This window comes from Camelus ferus, chromosome 10, assembly GCF_009834535.1.
Source record: "Camelus ferus isolate YT-003-E chromosome 10, BCGSAC_Cfer_1.0, whole genome shotgun sequence".
In the NCBI taxonomy this organism is placed as follows: domain Eukaryota; kingdom Metazoa; phylum Chordata; class Mammalia; order Artiodactyla; family Camelidae; genus Camelus; species Camelus ferus.
Genome location: NC_045705.1, coordinates 50,379,689 through 50,401,479, shown reverse-complemented (window position 1 = coordinate 50,401,479; position 21,791 = coordinate 50,379,689). Strand labels below are relative to the sequence as shown.

Here is a 21,791-nt window from a genome sequence, read left to right as displayed (position 1 = left end):
ATGGACAACTAGATGCTAAGAGCAGGCCATTCAATCATTCCTTCATGCACTCACGTGTGTATTCGACACGACGAAGCCAGGACAGAGGGAGCTGCTGAGGACTGAGATGGCCAAGGTACCATCCGAGGCACCTTTTTTGGATAGTCCATCTTCACAGATACTGGTATGTGCAGATATTATATGCACAGTCCCTGGCATTGCATCTGGCACATTTGGTACTTAGCAAGCCCTGGCTGTCATCACATCACCATCACCATCATCATTACAAACGTGTGAGATCCTTGAGGACAGACAAGTTGTTCTTACTTCTTAGAATCCCTGGGTTGGCAAAGAGTCTGATGCAGAGGTCAGACTCCAGGAACATATGTTGACCTGTTGACTAACTGAAGGGAGACATTTTTGAGCACCTACTTCATGCTGGCACCTTTAAAAGGGGCAATGAAAGCTTCTGAGACTGACCTTTGTCCTAAAACGAGATGGGGCATTAATTTAAAAGGTTGTAAACTGAAAAGTCAATATAGGGGTAGCATTTGTTAAGTGCCAAGTGAATAATAACAGAAGGAGCCTCAGGAATTTAGGGGAGGACTAAATTCTGTGAGCTGGTAGGGAGAGAATGATATGTATTCATCCAGAACCTAATCAGGTTCCTAGTCTTAAAAAAAAGTGCTGGCCCTTTAACCCTTTGGCAGTGGTAATGGGGAGGAAAAACCCTTCCCCAAGGAATGAGTTTGCAGACCCCTTATTCAGTTGTGTGCTGGTAAATATTTAACAACCAGCTCTCCAGAAAAAGCATCTGTTTGAGTGCATATATATATTTAAGTCTTACTGATACGCAGGATCTTCAGTACATACAGGATTCACAAACAACAGTAATACTCTTTCTTGTAAATTCCATGAGCCAGTTGATTCCCACAGAATGTTTTTGTTGACTTTTCTGTTGTGTTCTCCATAGCTTGCCTGGGGTTGCAGTTCAACTGTGATTTGACTCGTGGAATTTCATCCCGGTCCACCAACTCTTTCTCTGTGCGTTTGTTGTCATTAACTCGGATATGTGATTCGCTAAACTATTTTTCACCCTTGTGCAATGGTTCAACCTGTGATTTTTCAGCTTAACAGTGGTGTGAAAACTGTACACATCCAGTAGAAACCATCTTCGAATGTTGAATTCTGCTGTTTTCCTGGGCTGGTGATGGTTGGTACAGTGCTCTCATGATGCTGGGCAGCGCGGCAGCCACAGCTCCGTCAGCTGCTTGACCACGAGGGTGAACCACCCACATGCTCACAACCGTCCTGTGCCCGTACAGCACAATGGTTTTCACTGACAGTGCAGTGTTCAATCAGTTACAGACTGATATTCCACACTTTCTTATAAAATAGCCTTCGTATTAGATGAGTTTGCACAACTGTAGGCTAAGGTAAGTGTTCTGAGCACGTTTAAGGAAGGCTAGGCTAAGCTATGATGTGTGATAGATTAGGTGTATTGAATGCATTTTCAACTTTCAGTATTTTTCACTTAACAGTGGGTTTATCAGGATGTAACCTCATCAAAACTCAAAGATGATCTGTATTATATTCATTAAACCAAAACCCCTCTCAGCTTCAGCATTACAGAAGTCAGAGCTTACTCGGTCACCAACAACATCAACACCTCTTTGCTGAATCAGATAATTGTTTTCAAATATGAGGGTAGTATTTTCCTCTTTTTTTTTTTTTTTTGTACTATTCACGCTGTAATGACTATAGACATGACTCACTTTTAAGTTTAATCTGCATTTTTGGCGTTTTTTCCATCACTTTCTTAACTGTAGATAATCAGCAAAACAAGAAACCAAGCTCTGACTTGCAGTGTTTGCTATTTGTATACTTGTAGTGTGTCAGTACCACCCCCATGGTGGCCAGTTTTGTGATAGCCTTGAACGTGGGCTTGGGAAGAGATACAGAATATAGCACACCATCGTGCGGCTCTCCCACCACGCAGAGCCTGTAAATGTAAGTAATCCCAAGATAACAGAATAAGTGATGAGTTTTGAGTATTGATTATCCTTATTTTTAAGCATAATTTATTTAATGACAGGTACTTATTTGAATTTTAATAATGGCTGTTTTTAACAATGGGCTCCTGACGGTGTAATGATGGAAAGTTGATAGAAGCCGGCTCCAACAGACTCCTTACCCCCACTCCTACCCCCACTTATCCTAATGAGGGTGGACGCCTCCTCTCTGGGGAGGAACTCTGTACTTGTCTTTGCCTTCCCCTTCCCAGGCATACAGGCCGTTGTGGCTCACGCCCTCTCCAGCAGGAAAACTCACAGAGAGGCTCATTTCTTTCCAGAATCTGATACCAAGCGTGCGGTGGGGTGGGGTTTGACCTGGATCTTGCCTAAGCCCATGCCTCACGCTGATGTTGACGTTTAATGCAGCCCCTCACAACTTCACAGCTCATACTCATTTCCATGATCTCTTTCTTTAAAGATAAACACAGAAAGAAGGGCCCTGGAGGAAGGTTGCAAATGGAGCACTGGGGCTGTCAGGTTAGTTGCCCTCCAGTGTTCTGCACAACCGGCTCCTGACCTGCTTCCTGAAAGAGACCCAAACCTGCCCGACAGGTTAGAGAAGTTTGTGACCTTCTTTTCTGCTGCAGGAGCAGAGAGACAAGATTCCTGATATCAGAAGCACAAGTTTTTATCAGCAAAGCAAATTTTTATTGAGAAATCGGACAAAAATAAGCTCCACCCTCAACCTTCTTTTCCTTTCTTAAGCAATGTCCCTTTCACACAGATGTGGAGAAACTACCACATGGGGGGCACGAATAACCTGCCTGCTCCTCCCCCGGGGCTGACTCCCAGCAGTTTGTTTTGGTACTGGTTGGCAAATCGCTGTTTCCACCAGTGCCCCCAACCCTGCACGGGCAAGCTTGCCCCTCCCCAGGCCCTGCTGGACCCTCCCACAATCTGGCACCGGCAGGCACCCCTATGTCTGCTCCCACGCTGACTGGACAGTGCCTGGACGTGGCCCAGTGTTAAGTATTCTGACTGTCATTCCCATCCGCAGCCTCTTGATCACGGAGTTTGAGCCACAAAACACCCTGTGTGCTCACTCCCCACCTCCGGATCTGAGCCAGAAGAACTCAGCAGCTTAGAATTGGGAGAGGCCCCTTCACTGATGTGCCTGCCCCACCTTTCCCATCCCTGGCTGGTTCGCAGGTGGCGTCACTCATCTATCCCCACATCTTAGTTCCTTTAAAACCCTGTGAGCTCTCACTTGCCCCGACAGGCTCGCATCCCTGCTCAGGCTGTGGCCTTACCATCTATCAGATCTTCCAAATGCTGACACTCTACCCAGCTGGCTGGGCCTTATCGTGCTTGACCCTGAGGCTAATGGCACCAGATGTCCCACCTTACTCTCTACCTACTTGTTACTCAACTTGTGCCGTCAGCATTGAGTCACAGTGCCTCTCTTGCCCTGGGGGACTTTTTCCTCTTCTGCTGTGGGTCCAAACCTGAGCACTCATCCCAACCCTGCAGTTGTTGGAAATTCCCAGCTTTCCTTGTTCTGACTATGGCTGTGGTCCAACAGTGGGTAAGGGTGCAAGTTTACATTGGGGTCTCCTATCCATCTGACCAAACTCAAAAAGAGATGGAAACTATTTCTCCAAAGGGAAAGGGCTTTGCAAAGGACTTGTAATGTGATCGATAACCCATCATAGAATCATAATAAAATAATATTTTCATTTAACATGAAAGGCTTCCTACTGTGCTTTGAATTGTGAAATTACTACTACAGTTGAGGAACGATGAAGTCGTGGGGTTTTTTTTCCCCCTCATTTTCTTTCTGGCCTGTTGTCCGAAAAACATTACCCACAGCTGTTTAAGAATGTATATTAAAAGTGAATTCCAATAAAAGGCCTATTAATTACATTATTCAGCCTGGTTCAGTAACTTTAAAAATAACGTGCATGTTTAGGACAGGAGTGTTTTCCAGTTGTCATTTCATGAGATAAATATGTTGGGAAATGAAGAGAGTATAAATAGACGTGAATGTCACTTTATGTAATTGAAGATGAATGCTGAGTTTTGGGAGCTGTGGCAGAATTGAGTCCTGGTTGAAACTTGCCTCGAAAGAGATTTATGATCATGGGATATGAAGCTTCGTCTCCCAAGGGCTCCCCTGGTGACCATTAACTCCTTCAGCCCAGTACTGTCTTTGTGCACGCAGAGGAGGCAGCTCGTGAGGTGGACAGGGGTGAGGGGGAGAAGAAAGAAGGCAGCAGTTTGCCAAGTCAACAAAAAATAAACTCAACAACAACAGAACCACTGCTTCATCTGGGCCGGTGGAATTTAAAGTGGGTTTGACAAACCAAGAGCCGCGTTCTGTCATGCATGTATTATGCCACGTGGCCATCCCTTGGGCTTTTATGTCTTCCTTTTCTGTGTATGTCACTTTCCAGATTTTCCAGAATGCTTTTTAAAGGGGCAATTAGTAGTCGCCCCAGCACCGTTGACTTTAGACATCATAGTTGAAGCCTGACAGAGCCGTAGTGTTTGAATTCATGTTCTGCCTTGACCCCTGAAAGCCTTTTTCCAGAAAACCGACTGCATAGGTCTAATCTGGGATTACACAGATTAGAAGGAGATCGTGGCTAGAAATGAGGGTTCTGTTGTGGCCGTGATACTGGAGGATGCTTCCCTAATGGGATGCTGCAGTACTGGGTGGCTTTAAACATTTTTGTATTAAATCGAATTGTTTTGATGACTTTTCATACCCTTAGAGGTTGCTGGGGGAAAGCTAGCGTTCTTAATGACTGACCGGAAGAATCAAGTGCACTTGAACCTCTAGGTCAAATGCTGAATTCCTCCTGCAGGTGGAAATGCTGCACCTTACAAGGAGGGCCGAGTCTCATTTTTGTGATGACCTTCCCCGTTTGAAACTTTCCCGGAATCCCTTATCATCAGCTCCCCACCCAAAGGATGAAAAACACCATCTGATTTCCAATTTTCCCATCTCTCACTGGAGTTTGCAACTTTCTTGAACAACAGATGGCCAGAAAATGTGTAAGCCCAAATAAAAGCAAAGCACGGGTTTCACTGTGTCTTCTCCAGTGTCATTTGCTTTTTAAAATTAAAATTATGTAAATGATCCCTTGGCTTGAAGTAGGAGAATCAGAAATGAAGGAAACAACCCCAGCACTTGAGAGCATTTTAGTTTGGGTTGTGTAGGGCTTTTTTTTTTTTTTTTTTTTTGAAAGCTTTTAATGTTTCCTTTTAAAGAGAAAGAGGCATTTGGTAGACGCATTTTGCAAGTTGCTCATTCACAAAGCTCGCTGAGCTTCACCAGCAGCTAGCCTAGAATATTAGGCTCGGCAGGGCCCTTAGAGGTCTTTGTTTTAATTGACTTGAAGAGGGAGGGAAAAATTCTGGAGGGAAAGACCAAAGGAAGGCCCGGCCTCTCTGGGTTTGGCATCTTTCTTACCTCAAGGAGTTAAAAGTCTGGGGCTGAGCGTGATCAGCCAGATGGTCTTTAGCAGTAACATGGTTCATATTGTTTAGATTATCCTCTTGCAAGTACCGTGCCTCGTTTACCTTTTATGGAATAAAGTGTGGAAAATTGACCACAGATGTAAGTAACCAAGAATGACGGGGAAGCTGTTGTTACCAGGCCTCCTCTTTTCTCTCCAACACGCCTGATCCCCCAGATAAAAATAGAGAAGTGGGAGGCGGGCCGAGCAAGAGCTGGCCTTACCTCCCCGGCTCGGGTCTGAGCAGCCGTCAGCCCTGTGCTTTGCGTTTCCATAAACCCATGGTTGGCCTCGAGACTCATGTGCAGGCTTCCCTCCCATCCTGACTTTCCAAGTGCCCTCTAGTTAAAGTATCATACCACGTAAGCAGTTTTTCCATCCTGTTTGGAAAGGCAGGGGGCAAGGCCAGCACACTGACAGGGAGCAGTTCTCTGTCCCCCAGAGGGGAGATGTGAGTGGCATTTTGCAGCCTGAGGAGCGAGGATAAATTCTGCATTCCCGTTGCTTTGATTGCAATCTCGGCTGCGGGCTGGGCTGCATTAATTAGAACTAGGCTCTTGTTATTCCCGAGAATGGATTTCTGAGCTTGACAGCAGAGCTGACTACCCAGAACGGGCTCGGCTAGGAAGGAGCTTGTTGAGGCAGGCCTGTGTTTTCCTTTACGGCGTGCTTTTTAGGATTAGAAAGGCATTTGTGCCTTTTTAAACCCTTGGAGGAATAGTCTCCCACCAAAGTCATAAACTAGGCTTTATGAAGTTCCTTTGTTTCCTCTTCCCCACCTTCCTCTGTCCTGCGCACCACTGCCAGGACCACTCTGGCCTTCGCCTCTTGTCCTTCTCTGTGGTGCTTGCTGCCTTCGCTGTGGCTATGGCCACACCAGGTGGCTGGACTTCAGCATTTACAGATCAGCTGGAGGCAGAAGGGCCAAAATGACCATCTCGGGGAACAGTGGCCATGCCAGGCCTCTGCAAAACGATTGCGGCTCCTCGGGGTAGACTCCTGGGTTGCCTTCCCTTTATGTGGGGCCACCACGACACGGGGCCCCACTCCGCTGCTTGGTGGTGTTTCTGTCTTCTCATTCCCATCCAGTTCAGCGCCCCTTTCTCCTGCCAGGCTCCTCTACTCACCCCTGCCACCAGGCTCTCCCTCTGAAGTCCTGGCTCTGCTGTTAAGAAACTCCCCAATATCAGACATCGTTAACCGATTTCTCAGATGCTTTCCTGGAAACCCTGGGCTGTCTCTGGGACATGGCTTTCTTCCTGAGTGCCCTGGTTTTCCATGTACACTTGTAGCTCACTGTCCTCCATGACTCCTTTGAAACCTCCCTCCTTTTAGGCTGAGGTGCCTGGTTAGCCCAGTCCCATCTGTTATGAATTCCTGGGAGCGTCTCACTCACCAAGGATTTTGGCACTTGGAGTCGTCCGCACAGCCGCCTTCTCACTGACCTGTCCCCCGGCCGTGGCACTCCCATCTTCTCTGCATCCATGGCTGCTTCATCCACTCCACCACGTGACTTCGCTCCCATGTCTGGAATCATGAGCACTTGCCCTCTGAGCTTCCCTGCCCTACCACCTTCCATGTCACCATCTCTTCTACTCCGTAATTCCCAGGAAGATGTGCTCTCCAACCTCTAGCTCCCGACCCTCTGTTCTCCCAGACCCTCAGCCACCCACACCCCAGCCTGGTCAGTTGTAGATTATTTCGGCCATGTTCTCCAGCATCCTCGGTTTTCCCCATCTCCACCTCAACTCCCTTTGTTCTCTCACTGCTCCCACTGTGCAATCCCCAGCCTCAATCCACTCACGAGGCCTTTTTGCTGAGCCTGCCACAGGCCTGCTAAGAGCTGCTAGGGATAATCACATAATCTGTCTAAATGACTTGGGACAAACCCCTAGGTCTAACATCACCTCAACCCTCAGTGCCACCCCCATCCTTTCTCCTCAGTCAGCTCCTTTTCTTCCCTTATTCAGCAAATGTCTTGAAAACGCATCTACAGCACTGCGTTTTCACCGTTTCTAATCATGCATCAAACTGCAATCCAGCTTCTGCTCCCATTGAAATTGCTCCAGCAAAGGTTACCCATGACCGCCTGACTTCCAAATTTTGTTTCTTTGTCTCTCATGATCTCTCTTCAACTGTCTGCTTCTTCAGAGCACTCCTCTTCCTCAGCTGTGACAAGAATCCCTAAAGGCTCCCCCAACTCTGAACGATGGGTCTGTTTTCCCCACGGATTCCTCCTTTTCTTTCTGCTTCTTAAAAAGTATTATTCCAAGTTCCTGTCCTCTGCCTCCTCTCCTCTCACTTCTAGCCATGACCCTGATCCCGCAACATGGGAAAAAGCAAAGAGGGTTGATCATACCAAAGGCTACTTCTGAAAACATCCTTCTCATTCAACACAGATGGGAAGGGAAACACCCTAGGTGACTGATGATGCTTAACAGTCTGCTTCTGAGACAACGGCATGTGTCTCAGGGCTGAAAAGTTTTCAGCTTTGGTGGTGAAAGCGAGTGCCGGTGCCCGTGGACTCTGGATGGCAAGCCCATGGCATCCATGGAGGATTTGCACTGCTGGGTCGGGTGTGAAATTCTCAGGCTGTCAGGGATGAGGAATGGGCAGTTCCTAGAACCTGGAGAAGAGCTGCCATTTAAAAGCAGGCATGTGAGGCGGCAACAGTGTCGCGTTTCGAGTCTGACATTCTGTTTCGAATCCTTTTCTTACCAGCTGTGTGACTTTGGGCAACTCACTTTTCTCCTGGCTGTACCTCACGGTTTTCATTTGCATAATAGATAATATTATCTTCCTCTTCACATTCAGTATAAAGCATATCTTAGGAAGACGTTATGATTTGCTAGACTTAGTTCGGTAGGATGATTGAACTGATACAGTGATAGGCTCCTAGGCTAACTGAAAATCTGACACACCTGACAGCTCATCCCTAATTACTTAATACCCTCCTTTATGGCACTGCTCTTCTCGAGAAGGGCAGAACTGGTTGCTGTTCCCAGACTGGTTGAAACCACACACAACGCATTTAGAGCCCTTTCAACAATCTCTCATCCGGATTTCATTGTGGTGGGGTAGCGTGAGATGGAGAGATCAGTGTGGGCTGGAGCAGACGGGACAAGGGGCCTGGGAGAACCTTCAGCTGCCTGGAGTAGAATGTCACGTTAATATAAAGCGAGCAATGAGTGATACCGTCATGAGTTCTGCTGAAGTTGGGTGAAGGAATTAAAACTGATGCCACTAAACATTTTTAGCGGAGTCAATGAATATTTTCAAGTGAGAACGTGAAAACGGTTTTAGGAAGATTAGTTTAGCTTCCTTATATATAAGACATTTTTGATTGGGAGAATGGGGCCAGGGAGGACATTGGACAGATGGTTGCAGGAACCAGACCCTGGTCTGAGGAAGTGCAAGTTTAGGTGAGAAAGGAAAGGATGGGAGTGCAGACTATTTCAAAAGAAAAAAAAAAATTGTAAAAGCATTAGTGACAGTTTTCATATTGGAGATTCCAATGTGTGTTTTCCAATACTGTCAAGCAGTAATCCCATTCTCAGTGGACACTGACCGGATGTCCTACAATTTAGCTCAGTTCTGATACTATCTACCTGGACGTAGCCTCAGATCCCATAGCTCAAGGGCTCAGTCTTACAAGACCACCTCCCCTTCCCCACCTCCACATTAGCTGCAAATCTCAAGTCCAGGTTGGCCCACTCTAGACTGAAGGTGCCCACGGCCGCCTCCTCAGTTTCAATTAATTTGCTAGAGTGGCTCAAAGAACTCAGGAAAACAGTTTACTTACTAGACTGCCAGTTTATTAAGAGTCTAGCCCAGGAACAGTCAGAGGGAAGAGATACTTAGAGCAAGGTGTGTGGGAAGGGGTGCGGGGCTTCCATGCCTCTGCTGGGCATTCCAGTCTCCTAGTACCTCCACGTGCTTACCAACTGGAAGCTCTCTGAACCCTCTCCTTTTTCAGATTTTTTATGGAGGCTTCATTACACAAGCATGATTGATTAAATTATCGATCATTTGTGATTGAATTTAATCTCCAGCCCCCCTCCTCTCCCCTGAAGTCAGGGGGTGAGGTTAAGTTCTAACCCTCTAATCAAGTGGTTGGTTCCTCTGGCAACTGGCCCCCACCCTTGGAGGCTTTCTGAAACTCACCTCACTGATACAAATTCAGATGTGATTGAAAAGCGGGTGTTGGGAATACCAGTCCTTTACTGTCCTTATCACTTAGGTAACGTTAAGAGTTTTAGGAGCTCTGTACAGAAATGGGGATGAAAACCAAGAAATTGTTGAAAGGGCTTCTTGTAAATCACAATATGACAGAGATGAAAGCAAAAAACCAACTTAAAAGTAACTTCAGATTTTCTAAAGTTTCTACTGGAGATATTATGAAAATGAAGGAGAAAATTTTGCGTGTGATAAAATATACATAACGTAGATTTTACCACTTCAACCATTTTTAAGTGCACAGTTCAGTGGCATTAAAAATGTTCACACTGTTGTGCTCTCATCACCACCAGGGGAGAGATTTTTATAGCAGTTTGACACTACTGCATCATCTGAGCACGTGATCATCGTGCTTGTATTTTGTATGCCCTGTTATTTCAACGTTTTCTCTTTTTTTAAACAAATAGTGTTCATTTTTATTTATTTATTTTTATTGAAGTATAGTTGGTTACAGTATCAATTTCTGGTGCACAGCATAATGTCCCAGTTATTCATATATATATATATTCGTTTTCATATTCTTTTTCACTAACGGTTATTAAAAGATATTGAGTACAGTTCCCTGTGCTATACAGAAGAAATTTGTTTTTTTAATCTATTTTTGTATATAGTGGTTAACTGACATTATCTAGAAATTTATTTTATCATATATTGCAAAGTATCCCTCTGCAATGATTTGGAAATGAAAGAAAAGAAATTAGTCCTTTCAGATTGCGTGAGAAACATTCTCAAGGTATAAGAAAGGTATAGAGTCTCTGGGAAGGAAGAGGTTGGCTATAGGAAGGCTGTCATCTCCCTTCCTCTGCCAGGGAACATCCTATTTTTTCTTATTTATTTATTTATTTATTGAAGTATAGTCAGTTATAATGTGTCAATTTCTGATGTACAGCACAATGTCCCAGTCATGCATATATATACCTATGTTCGTTTCGTATTTTTCTTATTTATTCTTGAACCTCAATTCCTTGGTCCCTCTCTCTGAGATACCTTTTCCAACCTCCCCACAGACTCCCAAGCCTCACCAGAGGTTAATCAGCCTTCATGTTGCCGCTGACCCATGGACGTATTTCCTTTGCAGCCATCATGGTACCATATTGACTGTCCATCTTGGCCGTCCCACTCGGCACCATACGCACTCTGCACAAAGACCACGGCCTTTTCACCTGTATAACCACATTGCCTGTCCAGCTCCTGCACGTCACTCAACTCTCTGTTCAGACGCTCCCCTCCCCTCCAGGCCCATGACCACCTACCTGAAAACAGCACTTCCTGTTTGCCTTTCTCCCGTTGCCCTGCTCCCTTCTCCCTCGTAACCTATCACTGCTGGCCTGACATACACATTTGTTTGCCTTTTCATCGTATCTCGCCTTTGCTAGAACTTAAACTCCGGGCAAGCAGTTTATCTTGTTCATTGCTGCATCCCCACGGCACCTTCTTAACACATTATATGTGTTGAATTAGTATTTGCCAGATGAATGAATGACCAGTGGCCAGCTTCTCTCTCAGAATCTGAACTAAGGACCAGTGACTTTCTTGGTTGGTGATAGGTTCTGGCCCTGTGGGGTTGGTCAGGGTTGGGCTGAAAGCCGTGTTCGTAACATGAAAGCATGGGAAGCTGGTCAGTATCAAAAGAAAAGCTAAGGGGAGAGTCCAAGGGTCAGAAGGTTTCACTGCCTGGGGGATTCTCCTTCCTCGTGGCCTTACTCTGTTTGTATTTGTTTTTGTGTTTGTTTTGTCTGTGGACTCATCTGGGTATCTGTTTCCTCTGACTGCGTCATGAATTCTCACAAATTTAGCAGCTTAAAGCAACACCCTCTTATTATCTCACAGTTCCATAGGTCAGAAGTCTGGGTGGGCTGGGTTCTCTGCTCAGGGTCTCATGAGACTGAAGTCAAGCTGTTGGCAGGACTGGCTTCTTATCTGGAGGCCCCGGGGAAGAATCTGCCTCCAAACTCAAGCTTGTTGGCAGTCTTCAGTTCCTTGCAGTGGTAGGACTGAAGTCTCTCTTTCCTTGCTGACTTGGCTGACAGGGACTGCTCTTGGCTCCCAGAGGCCACTCTCAGCTCCTTGCCGTGTGGCCCTCTCCACATCAGCAACAGAGAGCCTCCCACATGCTCTCTGAATTCCTCTCTGCTACCAGCAGGAGAAAACTCTGCTTTTAAAGCACTTATGTGATTAGGTGCATCTCACTGGAATAACCTATTGATTAACTCAGAATCAACTAACTAGTAGCCTTAAATACATCTGCAAAACCCCTTTTGCCTTGTCACCTAACATCATCAGGGCATGATAACTCATCATATTCACAGTCTAGCATTAGGATAAAAAATTTTGAGGAACCATTTTAGGATTCTATCATGGTATTTATTTTTTAAATCTCCTTTAATTAATTAGCATGGGGGCTGGTGGAATGGGGATCTGTTGCTTGCAACTAAAGAGTAATGGCCATAATCCACAGAGATCTAGCCTGGGGGTGGGGGGGTGCAGCTATAAACTTTGTCTTCTTGACCTTTGCTAAATCGTGGCTCTTTATTTTTCCTCTGGAACACAGTTCAGTATATAGAGATGTGAAAGATTAGACCATGTGTCATACTTCAGATGCCAAGAATAATGAAAATAGCCCCTTGCCTCTAAACTCTCTGGTAGAAAACTTTTTTTTTTTTCTTTTTTTTTTAAATGATTTTCCTTGTGGGTCACTCTCCAAGTGAGATCATTGGTGATCCTGAGCCTTTTCCCATGACTTAATTGATGAGGAGAGGACCGTCCAGCTAAATCTCACAGAATACATTGTGGGTAATTGGCTTAAAGCCTGCAGGCTCTTGTTGAAATGAGTGGTTTTGGTTAATCCACACCACGGAGCTGAAGAGCTATTATGTATGTATATTTTTGTCTTGCGGTATTATCAAGAAATTCCATATAGAAGGGAATAAACTATGGTTTGGGAATGAAAAAAGAATTTTTTTTAAGAAAAATGCAAGACATAAACTCTGTTTCCTGCAGATGTAAATCAGAGCAAGTTTTAAAGCCTTTCGTGACTCAGAGAGAGGTCACCGACCAAATCTGCTGAAGAAGGCAGGATGAAACAAAAACAGCTACATTTTTATGATTTTTTTCCCTTTGCTGCTGGTAGCTCTTCCATTTGCCCGATGTAACACAATTTTCCAGACTAGGAAATCGGAGATAGGGAATTGCTACCCAGTTCACTGCCTAGCTTCAAAAAACGTAGAGTCGTAGTTGAGTGACGAACATAGTAAATTGGGGGGATTTGAGAGAGAAAGCTTGCTTGTGGCAAATTGCCAGCAGGTTAAAGGCTTGTGAGATTATAGAATCAGAGAGGCTCAGAGTTGGAAGGAACCTCACGTCTTGTAGCCTGGTCCAACCCTTCTTTGATGCATGGACTGACTCAGTAGCATGGCGACAGGAGGTGCTCAGCTCTGCTTGATCTTACTCTTTGTAGGGAGTGAGACAGATGAGGAGGCAGCAGCTATGACTGAAGATGAGGAGTCCCAGATCTTGGGTAGATCCCTGGGGGCCTGGCACTTGGGAGCCTCAGTGTCAGTTGGAGATCATGATACCCAGTTAGCAGGATTGTTGCAGAATTAAATAAGCTTTGTAAACCATTAAGCAAATGTAAATGATTATATTAGCGCTATTACTAAGGAGACATTGAGATACCTGGGATGGTGGATGGCCTAAAGAAGCACATGGAGCCCAAGACAGGAATAGAAAATACAGGAAAAGACATTGTGTTTTCAAGGCCAGTGAATCTCACACTAGGAGCTTGAGGCTGCTTTAAAAAGGGAGGAGGGGTCAGCAACTGTGCAGGTCAGAAGCCTCAGGCCCAAGACAGGAAGCCCACGCTGCTCAGGTGTGCACAGGTGCCCAGGTTGAGCTCTCGGGAGTGCAGCCCAAGAGCAGAGCTCTTACCAGGCAACCTGAGAAAGACAGATGCCAAGCTTCAGTCTGAAGACCCCAAGGGGAAAGAGCCTGCCCCCCCGAAGCTGCATGAGGGTAGAAGACAGAGGGCCGCCACAGCCCCTTAATGAAATAAGCTGTTTCCATAGCCATTGGGAAACTGTATCCAGGTGTTTCCTGATGCTTGTTGACTTAACTTCTTAAAAGCATCCATCACAAACTATTTCTTCTCTCGGTAACTCTTCTCCCCTCGCAAATGTAGGATTCCGAGATAGAAAGCTGAACTCTTGCCCTTTGGCAATAACTGTGTCATGTCCTGATTCATTCTTATTCAACAAGCATTTATGATGCTTGCTCTTGTTCAGCCTTGTTCCAGGCCCAGGGAATCAGATGCAGCCTAGTTGGTGTCCAACAGGAGCACATAGAGCTTAGATGGAAGCAGGTGTGGCATGATTTTTGCCTTCCCTCCTTGTGCCCTCAGCCAACAGTGATTAATATAGTCACAAGTGCTGCTGATTTTTGTCCCTAAGGCCTTGCTTCCAGTCTTGCTTCCTCTCCTGTGCCTTCAGGTTCTAGGTTGAGCCCGGCTTCTCCTCCAAAGCCTTACCAAGTTTTCTCATGCGTGTGGATCACCACTTGCTTGTTGTCTGGGCCCCAAGTTTCCTTTCTCATGATGTCTTTCCTGTTTGCCTCGTCCCCTTCAGTGTGGTTTGACAGTCCTGAGCCTGGCTCTGTGGGTGCTGGTGGAGATGAACCTAGAGGTCATCACCCCCGGCACTGTGTGGTTTGAAATTCCTGCTCCTTGACTTCTCTCTGCTCATGGTTTCCCCACAGAGTGGGGGGCACGTTAGCGGTGCCCCCAAGTGGCATGGACTTGGCAGCAGTGGAATCCGGGTTGCTAATGGGAACATGCAGTAGGGCCCCAGATAGTGCTGGGGCTAAAAGGTGGGTCAGTAGAAAGGGAAGGCATTGCGAGGTCCTCCAGACAGCACCAGGAGCCAACGTGCGAGGGCTAGGAGGAGAGGGGCCCCCACTAATGAAGGGGTGGGGGACCAGGAGCAGATGCTGAGACGAGACCACCCGGTGCTTGTGATGACTGTCCCGGCTTTTACGTATGATGGACACCAGCCCAGTGCGCCTTAAAGGTATGTAGTCTCTGGCCTTCTAGAGACTTGAAGAAAGAAGCCCTGGCTGTTGCCGCAGAGGTGAACCTTGGGGGCATTCTGTGACCCTAATCTTGGCCTAGCGGAAGAGAAGGCAGCCGGGTTGGATAGAACCAGGACAGGAAATTCAGGATTTCAAGATCGAATGAGCAGCTGGATTGTAGTGCCTGGTGGTCTGTCCTGCAGTCAGTGGGAGGAGCGGAGAGATCCTGTCCTCCAAGGAAGGGGCTGGCACAGTGGTCAGACAGGCTGTGGTCCGGGGAGGGCTCTGCTTCGAGAAGGAGCCTAAACCTTGTGATGGTTTAATTCAGTGATGGGGTCTAGGGAAAACCAGCTGCAGTCGCGGGTACTCGTTCACCGAGGCAGCCTGCATACTGGGTATCTCAGTGCAGGTCCCTGCCCCACTCAAACTGGGTAGCTCATGTACAGTTTAATAAAGGGGTTATTTCAGAGAAGTGAGGTAAGTGTACTCCATCTGGGCCTAGTAACCATGGGGAGGTGAGGAGCTGTTACTGCTCCTAGGCCTGAGTGGTTACTGAATTCCTGGGATAGGAAAAATGGTGTGAGGAGGGCCACCCAGCAGACTTTGACCTTTGGGGATGGTGACTCCACAGGCAAGGGAACCAGGAAATAAATAACCCAACCTGGCCTTCCCGGGCCACTACTGCAGTCCCTCCTGGGCGAGGAGAAGGTGGGGAACAGAGAGGTGGATCTGGAGGGGCCAGCAGTAGGCTTTTGCAACGTAACTAATTCTGGATTGTTCCTTCGAGGGGAACTGGTCCTACCAGCATCCTTCGTGTTCTGGTAAGGCTGGGCTCAGGACTCAGGTGAGGTGAACCTCAGGCTAAACATCTCTGTTGCTTCAGGTTGACAGGAGCTGCGAGAAGAGGGTCTGGCACTGTACCTTTAAAATAACAGCTTGCTCCATACATACGGGGACCATATGTCCTCAATTTTCTAGGACAGTCTTAATTTCAAATATTCTGTCCTATTTTGCCCATAAGAATACTGGCACTTGTCAGATCGTATGTTCCAATTTTTGATTTAGAAAATATGGTCACTGTATCGCTATACCACAACAAATGCCAGGCGGTTTAGAGAGCTAATTCTTTTTAATGGTATACTTATCCCAATTGTTGAGAAAAGACGATTTTCTGACTATTGAAGCAATTGAAGAAATTATCAGTGACAAGTTTGATGGGTTCAATTACATTTTTAAAAGTCTTTTTTTTTTTTGGTAGAAAAAAAATCAATAAAACTAAAAGATAGAAAGAGAAGCAAAAGATTAGAGAAGTAGTTACAATAAACGTAACAGCCAAAACTTACCATCTAGACACTTTGGGGAGTTTTATATAAATCTTAAAGGGCACAATCAAGACTTCATTGGACAGATGATCAAAGGATATGAGTACATAATTCACACAAGAGAAACATTCACTGTAAACACATCCCAGGGAGGTAATTTCATATATTCAAGTTAAAATAGCTATGAGTTGCCATATCACCCCTATCTACATTATCAAAAATAAATACAAGCTATAAAGTATAACATGAGCAGGGCTTTGTGGAAACATATTTCACAGAAGGCATTATAAATTATATTTTTTTTCCTTTCCTGGAGAATAGAATGATGATACTTAAAATACATCACAAAATCAATCCTTGACTCTGACTCAACAGTTCCACTTTTGGAAATATATCCCAGGGAAATAACAGTAGGAAAAAAAGTATATACACACACGCACTTGAACGACGTGGGTTCTAACTGCATGGGGCCACTCATACTCAGATTTTTTTCAATAATTGTGTACTGCAACACTACATGATCTGTGCTTGGTTGAATCCATGGATGCAGAATTACAAATACCAAGGACTTACTGTAAAGTTATCCTCAGATTTTTCACCAAGAAGAGGGTGGATGCCCCTAACCCCCGTGTTGTTCAAGGCTCAACTGTATACACACAAACACACACACACACACACACACACGTACGCGTATACAGTTCTACCTATGCTGAGACAACCCAATTTACTGGCAATTGTGTGATGACTTAAATATATTCTATTGCCTAGGATAAATATTATATTATTAAAATATCAAATATGTTCACTGTGTAAATTTGAAGGAAGACATATTTTAAAATGTTAAGTGGCGAAAAAGTACAATGAAACTGGCAGTAATGATGTGGTCATGTGAAAGCTAGTTTTGTCCAATTATAAGGATCAGGTAAGAGTCTAAAATGTGTGGTTTAACAGTTTTCTAGGGTAAAGGTGTCTTCTGTGGTTTCTGGTTCATTGCTTCATTATTGCTGGTTTTAGACATTTTAAGTGTAGCCAGGTTTACCATAAAAATAATGAGAAAAGTGAGAACATAGCTCAGACTTCTGTGGGTCTGCAGACTGAGTCTCGGGTTGATGCTGGTTGCTTCTTCACATGGCTCTCTACACAGGATGAATAGCTGTTTCCAAATCAGCGTTGTAGTCCTCTGCTGGCGAACCCTCTGTTCTCTGTCTCTTTTCTCTCCCTCTTGAGTGTGACCCGTGAACGCCTATGCACCTGGATCTAACAGGTGATGAGGTTCTTTCTCTGTGTTACTCAGATCCTCAGACGTGGCTATTTAAACTCAACCATGAAATTGTTTCAGGTCCATCCACGTAAGGATCAGTTTGGTTACCCCCCAACCCCCCTGCAGGAAAAAGCCAGTGCAATCTCTAGTGTATATTTTTGTGGTATTTTAAAGCCTTAAGTGCTAATCTGTTAAAAATAAGGGGTGGGGGGGTAGTTCATTGTGCAAATATGAAACTTACAAACTTACCTCTGGCGGCAGGGACAGAGGGGCCAGAGCACACTGCTGAACACCAAGCCCTGCAGATAGTGTTCGACTCCCTCTGGGAAACCTAGGTCCCACTGGTACCCTGCTCACTGGGATGGTGGCTGCCATAAGGTGTCATTAACTGCTTGTATGCAGACCCCTTGAGAGTGTTTGTGGAAATCCCACATTTCATTTTCTGTGTGACCTCGAGAAAAAGTGCTTGACACCTGAATTTTCGTAGCAGAAAAAAAAATGGCGACGGAGGCTGAGGACAGTTTATGTGAGTGCTCTTGAGTTCAGTCACTGGCCCTGAAAGCAGATGCCATGTATAAAATGAAAATTTATAAAAGGTGAAAAAAAAGGAGAAGGAGAAAGAATAGAAACCCCACAGGGTTCCAGTTTCCTATCAAAAAGACCACTCCTGGTTGTCAGGGAATGAGCCTAAGTTTTGAAGTCAGCAGGACCGCTGTCCCTAACTGATGGTTCGTTGCCTCTCTTCCTCATACAGAAACTGTTAAAGACAGTATCTACCTCTTGGGGTAGTTGTGAGTTAAGATTAAATAATCTTGTAAAGCATCATATAATGAATGTCTGGTACAAAATAAACCTTCAGTAAGTTCTCTTCCCCTTCCCTCACCCAGTAAGGTATCTTGCCTACAGGGGGTACTTGGTATATCATGTTTATACATCCTAATTGAGTCACATGTACAGAGCAGCAGCCTGATTCACCTACCATGCGACAGAGATGACCAAACACAGAGAATATGATTTCTCTTGGTCACACTGGGGCATGACCAGTTATCAACAACAGAAGGGGGAAGGCAGGGAGGGATGGGACTTGGATCTGACTCTTCCTTGGGGATGGGATTGCACTCAGATTACTGGTCCCCATGCTAACAGTAAAGATGGAGTCTGGCCAGCATAGAGTACATCAGTCTCTGATCACCGTCCCAAAAAATCAACAGCAGCAAAGAAGGGTCCACGATGAAATAGGGTGTCCCAATGGGTAGACCAAGCGCAGCAAGTGGGACTTGGGGGGTGATGCTCAGATGTTCAGAAAAGCAGGTGGCAACTTTGGGGCAGTCTGGTGTTTTAGCCCAGACACTGAGCAGGGGCAAGTGGTCAGGGCTCTGGGGTAGGGTACCAGGAAGATTCTTGGACAGGGATTCATCAACAGGGACCAAGGCAGAAGGTCAACCATAAGAACCTGGATATCAGACTGTCTGGTACTGGAATGAAGCACTGTACTGGGGTCAGATGATGATGCTGTTGAGCCCAGGACAGTCTCAGGTCAAGTTGAATCCTGGAAACTGAGGCAAGAGTTGGTCCAAGCCATGGGGATGGGATGGGATGCAGCAACCAGGAGCCCGTGGGGGCCAAACACTGTTCCTCTTGAAAGCGAGCTCACTTGCTACTACTTGGTTAAAATTTGGACTCATCTCCGTAGATGTCAGTGGACATTGCTCCAGGGTTTTCCAAGGGTGACCTAGAAGTTTCCCTTCCCCTGCTCCCCTCTTTTTTTTTTTTCTCTTCCCAGCTTATCAAATCAGTGTAACATTTAGCCAAGAAGCTCGGTCAGGATTTTGGTGAGAGGAGGGAACTGCATGTAATGGAAAATTATATTCAGCGTCTTATAGTTGCTTTCATTTGGGTTTAGTCACGATGTTTAATTTGTTTTGCGATTTGAAATCTCACTAAAGTAATTTTTATGTTGAGCTAAAGGGACTTAGATTCAAAATGGTCATGAAGCACACCGTTCATGGCCCCCTCTTGGAAGAGCCTTCGCTGGCTTTCTGTTCAAGGGCTCTTTTCCTCATGACCCTAGGTTCTAGCTCTGCACTGTCTCCCTTCATCTCGGTGCATTATACTTTCTAGCTAGACTGGTGGTTTTTTTATGGGGTGATTTTTCCCTCCCAGGGGACGTTAGGCAATGTCTGGAGACATTCTGGATTGTCGTGACTTGGGGGCGGGTGCTCTTGGCATTCATGGGAAGAGGCCAGGATTCTACAAAATGCCCTACAGTGCAGAGGACAGCCCCCCACAACAAAGACTTGTCCAGTCCAAAACATCAATAGTGTCTCTGTTGAGACACCCTGGACTAGATTGTAAGCATATTATGAGCTGATGTGATGTCTTAAGATTCTGGCAAAATAATAACCACCATTAGCAACTAACATTTATCAAACTCTTACTGTGTGCCAGGCATTGTTCCAAACACTTTCTACATATTAGCTCATTTAATTTCTTTTGTTAGGAACTCTTGTTATCCCATTTTACAGATGGGAGACCTGAAATGTGAGAAAATTAAGTAACTTACCCAAAATCATGCTTCTACTATTGTTAGTGGTAAGGATAGTAATACTGGTAGCAGTAGAATTTCTATTAATTTTTATTAAGCCGAAGGCTTTGTACATATTGACTTATTTCACTTTTGTCAGGACCCCATGGAATAGATGTCTTATATTACCCATTTCAGATGTGCAGAAACTAGGTCTTGGTGGAACCTGCCTTGTATTTATGAATGTGTGTATTTTAAAAATTTGTGTCCATCTCCCCCACTGCACTGTAATCCTAAGAATGCAAGGACCTTAGTGCTCTCTCACTCCGTGAGTGACCCCACTATTCAGCTCCAGGTCTGGCAATAGCGCACACTCAGAAAGTGATGAAGGGACGGGGGAATGAAGTGGCAGCGTGCTCGATGCCCATAGATGGCCCTGTTGAGACCCAGCTGTGGCTTGGCAGTTGTGCCATGTTTTCTCTGCCCTGGAGCTTTCCTGTCACTCTTTCCCTCCACTGGACCTCGGTGCTTCCCCTTGAAAGGATGTGGTCCTTATCACCATACAGAGTCCAAAAAGTGATGGGACAGGCTGAGAGTGTCTGCTGTCTGGCCTCTCCTGGGCTTTGTCAAAAACAAGCAGGAGTGTCTGATTGTTTACAGGAGCTCAAAAATCATGACCATGTTAACCTCAGGTTTTCAGGCACCTTTGGAAGTTTTTACAACCTGCTCACAGAGGAGGGGTGGACTTTCTTGTGCCTGGATGCTCATGTCCCTGCCTAATGAAATTTGATGACACATGACACTAGGTAGAGATACTTTTTTTCTTTCTGATATCTGGACATTTTCAGAACTTGGATAATTTTATCCTATTTACATCAAACATGCAGGTAACTCTAGACTTTTATATCTGTATTATTTCTGGAGAGGTATAATATGATTATGAATGACAGTAATTGGCATTACATGCTTTAATTAAATTTCCTTTGCTGTGAATCAAAACCTTTTAGTCTAGCCCTGCAGTGCTATTTCTGGACTTCTCTTTTACATACTCTGCGTTAGGCAGCAGGTAGAACATAAACTCACTTTTACGAGTTCAGCATCCCACAGATTAAATGAGATAATGCATGCAAGGTCGACTTAATGCCAGCCACATAATTATTAATTTAAAAAAAGTTAGTTGAATTTGCATACTTTGTGCCTTTTAGGTGTTAGCTATTTGAAGAATATAGTGCTTCTTGAGAGTCCTAAAGCTAATATTTATGAAAAGGCTCTGCTTTCAGTGGTAGCCCTTTCCAGGGGTCTGATGCTCCCGAGTTTTTGAGCACCCTTGGGCAGCTCAGTAGCACTGTCTCCCAGCACAGTCCACACCTTGGTCTTTGGAGTCCGATGGAGCAGGAAGTAGGAATCCCCTGCTTAATTGACCTGGTGCCTCCTTCCAGCCCAGAGATATTCCCTAGGACTGCCTCTCAGACCATCTTATCTTTGTCCCCTTGCTTAGTCTCACCCCACCACTGGGGCAGGATGATTTGGGCTCAGGGTCCTGGAAGACTGACCACAGCAGTAGGCATTTCTGCCCAGTGCCCCACGACCTGGCATCTTGGGAACCAGTCCTGAGTCCCTGCAGGAGTACTCCACCAGGGTGCGGATGAGATGGTCCCAGCATCTGAGTCCACTGAGCCAGTGCCAGTGCTGGGTCCCCTCCCTGCTTCATCTGCGCATGAAACAGGTACACAGTACCAGGGCCTGCCCCCACATCTCCCACCAGGGCTTTGCTTTAAACCAACCAGCCAATAAACTGAGTGGGCCACTGTGACAAATATTCAAATACAAGAAAGTTTTCTTCTTGGCCTTAACACGCACCTAAAATGATAA

General features: G+C 45.5%; 1 protein-coding gene across 2 annotated transcripts in view; it reads left to right on the top strand.

Annotated features, from left to right (window-relative positions):
- PARVA (parvin alpha) overlaps nucleotides 1-21,791 on the top strand; it is a 146,379-nt gene that overhangs the window by 50,398 nt on the left and 74,190 nt on the right. The window lies entirely within an intron of this gene.